The sequence below is a fragment of the Lycium ferocissimum genome, chromosome 7 (assembly GCF_029784015.1).
Source record: "Lycium ferocissimum isolate CSIRO_LF1 chromosome 7, AGI_CSIRO_Lferr_CH_V1, whole genome shotgun sequence".
Taxonomy (NCBI): domain Eukaryota; kingdom Viridiplantae; phylum Streptophyta; class Magnoliopsida; order Solanales; family Solanaceae; genus Lycium; species Lycium ferocissimum.
The window spans coordinates 62,240,020-62,248,280 of NC_081348.1; positions in this window are offsets into that span (position 1 = coordinate 62,240,020).

Consider the following 8,261-nt stretch of genomic DNA (forward strand, 5'->3'; position numbering starts at 1 on the left):
TGTTTGCCTTCACGTTCGGTTGTCCGAAAAGTGTAACCGATTCTATTTTTTCCATCCGCGGGTTCAAGCCACCGCGCGTCTGATCTTCCAATTTATATGTTCAATCGCTTGTTTTCCATATCGACCATAGCATGCCAACTTTCCTTCCTAATTCTGCCTAAGAGATATATCGTCATTCAAATAACTGAAAAAGGAACATCTATTAGAGAGGAGCTCCAAGCCCGCGAACTGTCATATTCTGTTTTAAACCTTCTATCCTTGTCAATATATCTGCCTAGAAAATTCATGAATGGCAAGTGGCATTTTCTGTGTGAGAACGTCTCTCCTTGGGTGGTTAAAGAGCCACTTTTGGAATTGTGAATTAGTGATCAAAGATACATAGAGATGAAAAAGACATAATACATAAACAAACCTCAGTTGGTTTTGCCAGCGTGTATGCCCCCTCCAATCCTAAGAGATGCACAAGTAGCACCTCAACTTGTCTCCACTTTATCAGTTGAACACTCTAACTTACAAAATGATCATCTAGACACCTCTAAATTTATGTGCCACCTTATCATTGTGTTTACTCGTTTAACTTTATACAAGTTGAGGTGCCTACTTGTGGACACCCAAAGTTGGAGGACATACTTGCTGTACCGAGGCCAAGTTTGAGAGCCTGTTTATATGTTATGTCATTAGAGGACATAATACATAATGAGACACCTTAACATGGACTCAACTGACAACTAAACACTCCAACTTTGAGATTGCACATCTAGACACCTCATCTCGTCCCCACTATGTGTGGACACTCGATGTTGACGTGGCATGACGTGACACATAAAATTTGAAGGTGTCTAGATGATTTTTTTTGTAATTTGGAGTGTTCAACTGACACTGTGGGGACGAGTTGAGGTGTCTAGATGTGCATTCGCAAAGTTGGAGTGTTTAATTGTCAATAGAGACCAAGTTTAAATGTCTATTTAGGTATTAGGCAATTAAAACCACATGCTATTGAATTTCAATGAACATACAAACTATTTTTTGATTTAGGTAGACACAAGCATTAGCAGCACATAGCCTCCGCTTCCCCACCACGAGTGATTAGATCCTCTATGTTTTCCGTGGAAGCGATGGACACATTCTCCTTCTCGTTTACTATATATGCTACAATCACTACATGTTATGAATGTGACTGCAAGGAATCTTTTGTTTTGGGAAACTTCTTAGTAAATGTCAAAGATCATGTTAGAACAGTTATCATGATTTTGCTACCATGTTGAGAAACATCTCTATTAACTTTTGTATCGATTTCCTTGTTCTCTTTAGGTTCTGTTGTAGTACTTTCCTCTTTCTAAATGGAAATTACTTTCTAAATTAAAAGATTTATTGCTCTTTGTTTGTAATATGCTTTCAAGCTTAAATCAAAATCTTGCTTCTTTCTCGTTTATCACTTTAAAATTACACTATGTGTTATTTATATAAGGCTATACCTCTGGGAGCCTAAGTTAATACAAATCCTCCTCGATTAAAAACAAAGTTATATGGATTATTCTATTATTCTACCACTAATTTTTAATAGAAAATAACTTCAACTATATACTTGGGTTCGTATCTCTACAACACTACATGATTTCCCTTATAGAGAAACCGGACCCAAGTATATAGTGAAGTAATTTTTCTCATAAGTTGAGATGGTAGAATAATAAAATGATCTTCATATAAGTTCCTTTAGGAAAGTTGTATTAACATAGGCTCTAGAGAGGTACTAACCTTATATAAATATTTTATAGTGTAATTTTAAAAAAGTGATAAACGGGAAAAGAAGCAAGATTTTGATTTAAGGGAAAGCGGAAAATATATTGGAAACAAAAAAGAAATAAATCTTTTAACTTAAGGAACAATATTTTCCATCTAGAAAAGTGTTATTTTGCAACTGCATCAAAAAGGAACAATACAATCTATAGGGAACAAGGGGTCATTTATAAAATTTGGCTAGAGATGTTTCTCAATATCAGAAAGGTAACCATGATAGCGTTCTAACATGATCTTGACATTTACCAAGAATTTTCCCAAATAATAAATTCCTTGCAAACATATTCATAACATGTGGTGCGATAGTAGCATATAGAGTAAACAATGGAAGTAGAATGTGTCTATCACCTCTAAGTGCCAGCAATCTAACCACTCGGTGGTAAGGGAGAGCGGAGGGAACATATTACTGAAAATAGCTTGTATCTGCATGCCTCATCAAAAAATAGTTTGTATGTCCATTGAAATTTCAATAAAGATGTGTCTTTAATTGAATAATACATAAATAGACACTTAAACTTGGCCTCTATTGACAACTAAACACTCCAACTTTGAGAATGCACATCTAGACACCTCAATTCGTCCCACTGTGTCAGTTTAACACTCCAACTTACAAAAAGATCATATAGACACCTCAAAAATTCATGTGTCACGTCAGCGTCGGGTGTCCACAAGACATAATGGGGATAAGATGAGGTGTCTAGATGTACATTCTCAAAGTTAGAGTGTTTAGTTGCCAGTTGAGTCCATGTTAAAGTGTCTAATTATGTATTATGCCTTTTTTAATGGCATAACACATAACAGCCCTCAGACTTGGTCTTAGCTGGCAAGTACGTCCTCCAACTTTGAGTGTTCGTGCTAGGCACCTCAACTTGTATAAAGTTGAACACATTAACATAAATGATGATGTGGCACATAAATTTTGGAGGTGTCTAGATGATCATTTGTAAGTTGGAGTGTTCAACTGACAAAGTGGAGATAAGTTGAGGTCCCTACTTGTGCACACCCAAAGTTGGAGGGCATACTTACCAGCCAAGGCCAAGTTTGAGGGCTTGTTTATGTATTATGCCTTTTTTAATCTCTATGTATCTTTGATCACTAATTCACGAATCCGTGTTGTTCCCTTAACCACCCAAGGAGAGAACTTCTCACACATAAAATGCCACTGGGTTATCTGGGCGAATTTTCTAAGCAGAGCATATTGATAAGGAGTGGGGGCTGGGTCCTGAAATACAGATGACAGCTCACGAGCTTGGAGATCCTCCTCTCGTAATAGATATCCCCATACACTCGCTTAATTTGAAACGACAAGATGTACGTCGGCACCAGTTGAACAAATGTTGACGCACTTACGGTCAATATGGAAAACAATCCGAACACAGGTCGTGGAAAATTGTGACTTGAAGTGTTATTCAAAGGCTTGAACCACGTATGGAAAATGGGAACCGCTGCACTTTTCGTACAACTTCGTTAATGCCAAAGGCAAACATTTTAAAACTACTACTCTCTGACCTGACTAAAGATAGAACAAGGGGAAATAAAATCTTAAGAATGTTCTTGCACCTTTACTACTTTCTTTTCTAAGTCATTCCAACAATAAATGTCTTCCAAACTACTTAATTTTATTTTGCAATATTTTCATATTGTTCTTACATCCTGCTTCCAAAACCTAAAACGCAGATGTGCTAATTACCTGATAAAATAAGTATTCTTGATCGACGTACCCGCCTCCTTGTGATTTTCTTCGTCGCCGTCTTGAAAACACTAAATCACGTAGCCTCCAAAGAAAGACCGAAATTTCTTTTCTTTTTCCAACAACGCGTTGAAATACTTGGCTCAATCAAGCCCAAATAGTCAGATTTTCGATTGAGTCATGTGGAGGTCGTAGGGAATTGTGGCATCGTATGGTCATGGTGATTTGGAAAAGGAAGAAATGGAGGAATGAATTGATTTGTGGCATTTGTATAAAGAAAATGGGCCGGGTCTGCATTATGTTTTGGGCTGGGGTTTCCCTTCGATTTAGCTGGTCTGAGAATGATAAGAATTGTTTGAGTTTAAGGAATAGTCTTTCATATGTCAATTATAACCAAAACTTGTCTAAATGACCAACTTGTAATCAATTCGAGATAAATTAATTAATCAATCTTCTTCACTTAACAAAGTGAAATATTTATTTGTTGCAAATACGGACTAACTATAATAATTAAGTCGCAAATGAATTTAATTTGATAATAAGTACTAAACTAAACACTTATTTTGAACATAATTTAATACTTAAAATTATACGTAATATATATTAGGATATTTTGCCAAATGAAATGGCAAAATACCACCAAAATACTTGAGAAATATTTTTGACTTTTAAAATACATATTTCACTCTCAAAATTCAAAAAGCTCAAAAAATTAATTTACTATGTGGTGGAAAAAATTGGATGCCAACAATATCCACTGTCTGTTGAACCTGAAAATCCGAAGTACGTCAACATGTGGAAGCAACACATGCGCCGTATGTTCAACATACCAACTGCATTTCCACTATACAGGTTGTATATGTATATCAGTGATATATCAGCTATATGTCCATCGTTGTACGCTTCAGGATTTTACATACGGCCAACATATGGACCATATGAAGTGGTTGCATGTCGAAACTGACAGAAAGTCTATAAATACGGGAAATTTTGGGATTTTTTATTCCGGTTCATTTTGACCGATTTTTGGAGAGAGAAAACACCCTAGGGCTTCCCCAAATGATATAAGGTGAGTTCCTACTCAATTTCTATGAATATTTCATTACGTCAGCAAGTATTAACGCCAATTCATAGATGGTTGAAATTCAACCCAAGATCAATTTAAGGCGAATTTTTAGGAAATCCCTGAGAGGTAAGTCCCTTGATTACTTACAATGTTTAGAGGGTTAATTGGGATTTGATTAGTCTATTGAAAGACGTTATAGACTTGGGTGCTGCATAGATTGTCAAGAACATTAATTTGACTAAGAACCTTAGTTTTCCAAAAAAGGGTGGGAATTCGTAGAATTCAAGCAATGCTCTAACCTTTATCATCGTAATTGATTGTAGAGTGATTGTTGGATGTTGAGAATCACATTAGGAGAGATTTTATTGGATTTGAGGTATGTCTCTTCAAGTGGATTTGAGGTATGTCTCTTTTGAAATCCTCTTTGACTATAAATGTGATTTGAACAGGGCTTTATGCGCGTGCAGGACAAGCTCACATTTAACCTTCGTATTTTGTTCCATACCATGATATACGTTGTAAAAGTTCTTTGCCTATATGAACGGGGTTGTTGAACTTGAATTTGTTCTTTGATTTTTAAAATAAGATTTCTTAATCAAACCATGTCTTTAAAAATACGTCTATTAACACGGGAAGATGAATTTGAACGATTCAGTTAATATTTCATGACTTGTGAAATGACATAACTTGATAAACAATGAATATGTTTGGCTTAGCTATTTGGGAGGATGAATAATTGTTATGGATCCTAACGCGTCACTTTTAGTGACCTAGCTATTCAAGAGGATGAATAGACGTCGTTGTAACACCCCGTGCATTCGGGCTAAGGTTTGACACGTAAGATGGGGTATAATGAAACCAATATGAGTAGTATAGAAAGGGGGGTTTGAAACCTAATCAAATCATAAGAAGAGTCTTTGGGCAAAGTAAAGTTGGAAGCTACTCTACGGAGCATGTTTTCAAGTGAGTTTGCACCAGGTCTCATTTAAGTGAGTATACCAAAAATAAGTAAGGAACTTGGGAAAACTTCCAATATAAAAGTTGTATTCCTTTGAAATACCTTTCCAACGGTATATTATAGAGGTCAAACGGACATCTATACAAAAAGTTATGTATTATTTACTAAACAGTGTTATGTCGACTCCGGCAGAATTTATGATCCGTAAAACGGGCCGTAAAAATATATCCAGCTTCTTAATTACGGTTTCTTGATACTATTTACAGGCTGTAAGATGGGCCAAAATGAACATAAAACGGGTCCAACAACAACTTTAAAACTTCATTTTTTGGCTTTTTCACTTCATTCTTCACATCCTCATTCCCTAGAACGACCATTCTCTCTTCCCATCATCCTCCTACACGAAGGTAAGCCTCTTCCAAGTGATTCCAAGTTCAACACATGAATTCTAAGTAAAAATCCATTGTTCATAACATAAGGTTTTCAAGAAAACCCATCTCAAGGTTCAAGAATTCAAGCTTTTGGAATTCTTCTTCAAAGATTCAGAATTTTCTCAAGTTTTTGGAGCGATTAAGGTATGTAAGGATTCTATCCCCGTGTGAAAACATCATTGTTCTTCCCCACCCCACGGTTCTTCCATGATTTCCTATAATTGCCCTAGTTCATGAAAATACCAAACCGTGTTATAGCTAAGTTATAATCCCTTTGTTTGTGTTCATGATATATGTCGTTAAGATGCCATGAACCTCGCACGTAATCCATGAATGCTCATAATATCGATTCCATGTGAGTTTCGACGCAACACAAGTATTTATAAACTACTATGAATTATTTCGTGAATCCTCCATGATTTTCCATGTCTTATGAAAACTATATTCATGTTATATTATACTTACAAATCACATCTAGAAGTCATGTTTATGAACTCCATGGGCTTCTAAGCCAACTATATTCATGTTCATGTTTTGGGAGTTGTACAGATTACCGAGAGGGTTTAATATCTGAAACTACGTATGCCAACGTAGGATAAGGATCACTCCGCCCAGTTAGGATGATTCCTTCATGTTTACCCAATGAGGGTTGTTTTATGGATCCATTCATGTCATGTTCATGTCTCGTATCCCAGCAAGGTACGAAATGGCTTAGCTGATTAGGCAAAGATCAGACGCCACGTGCTCACGTGGTGGTTACATGTCGGTTATATTAAGGCTCTCCCATCTAATAATGTTTCACTCATGTTATTATATATTCAAGTCAGATTATGTTCATGTTCATGTTTAGCTTATAATTTCAGTTTCAGTTCTATTATTTCATGTGCCTTGTTTATTCATTTAGCTATTCTACATACCAGTACAATTCAAATGTACTGACGTCCCTAATTCCCGAGGCTTGCATTTCACGATGCAGGTATTGATTTACAGGATGATGGATCTGCTCGCTTGGATTTCTCTCGTATCAGCTATTGGTGAGCCCCACTTTATTCGGGGTGTTGTCTTATTTTATGTTATGTCATGTCATGTAGTAGAGGTATGCCGGGGGCCTTGTCTCGGTAAACATTTTATCATTCGGACTCATGTCAGAGGTTTCATAGACTAGTCCAGCATGTCATGTCAAATATTCAGTTGTGTTTAGCCTTGTCGGCCACATTATCATGATTTTTGTACTTATGTTTAAAATGTTATTTTCAGACTTATGATTACAAAATCTCATGCTTATTCAGACTTTCATGATTTAACTTATATTCCGCATCAATTGACATGTCCCATGTTGATTCAGCAAGTCATGTGGTTCGCTCGATCACATGCAGCAAGGCACCGAGTGTCGTGTTATGCCCAGGCCATGGTTCGGGGTGTGACAGTCATGAGTTGGTTCTCCAGTGCGTACCTTTCGAGCACTACTTGGGCCAGTACTGGCATGATAAAATTCTTGAATATATTGAACCGAAACTGATAATTCTTCACTGTCGATTTTGCTGAGTTCATGATTTACTCTACTTACTAAATTTTGAATTGTTTTAATTTTGAATTGTTTCATCATACTGCTTTATTGCACTTATTATTATTATTCTTAATATTATTATTATTATTATTATTATTATTATTATTATTATTATTATTATTATTATTATTTCTGTTATATGCACTCTCCTAAGATACTCATTGAATACCCAAGACTCAGGCATATAGTTGTTGTTTTGGATGGTATGTTAGGTAGATAGAAGAGCAAACATAAGAGCAAATATAAGAGGACCTTGCGCACTAGGAGTACTTGCTACTTTCAGACTTATGGTGAGCCCGCATGATTGTAGTAGGGCTCTATCTACTCATTATTTTATTTCATAGTAGTTTCAGGTTGTGTACTAAGTTAGTTATTTATGTTTTCTTTATAAAGACTTCACAGACAAGCGTTGGTGTTATGAGTAGAGATTGTTAAAGTCATTGGAGTGACTTGTAGCTGTGTTTTGCCATATTTATTTGATTTTTGACACTTTATTACTATTAATAATTAGACTTCTGATCGAGAATTATTTTAAATCTTAATTATGCTTTAATGAATTATTAAATGAAATTGGGGAGTTGTTGTATTTCTCTATCTTATAACGTGCTTCTGGTGCGGTTCTTTAGCATCGAATGTTTGTTGCACCACAATCGAATTTGGGACATGACAACTTGATATCACAATTAGTTATCCTTTATGGTCAGCAGAGTGTGAGGGTAGATGTAACTTATTTTAAGGTTTGACCACAGAGC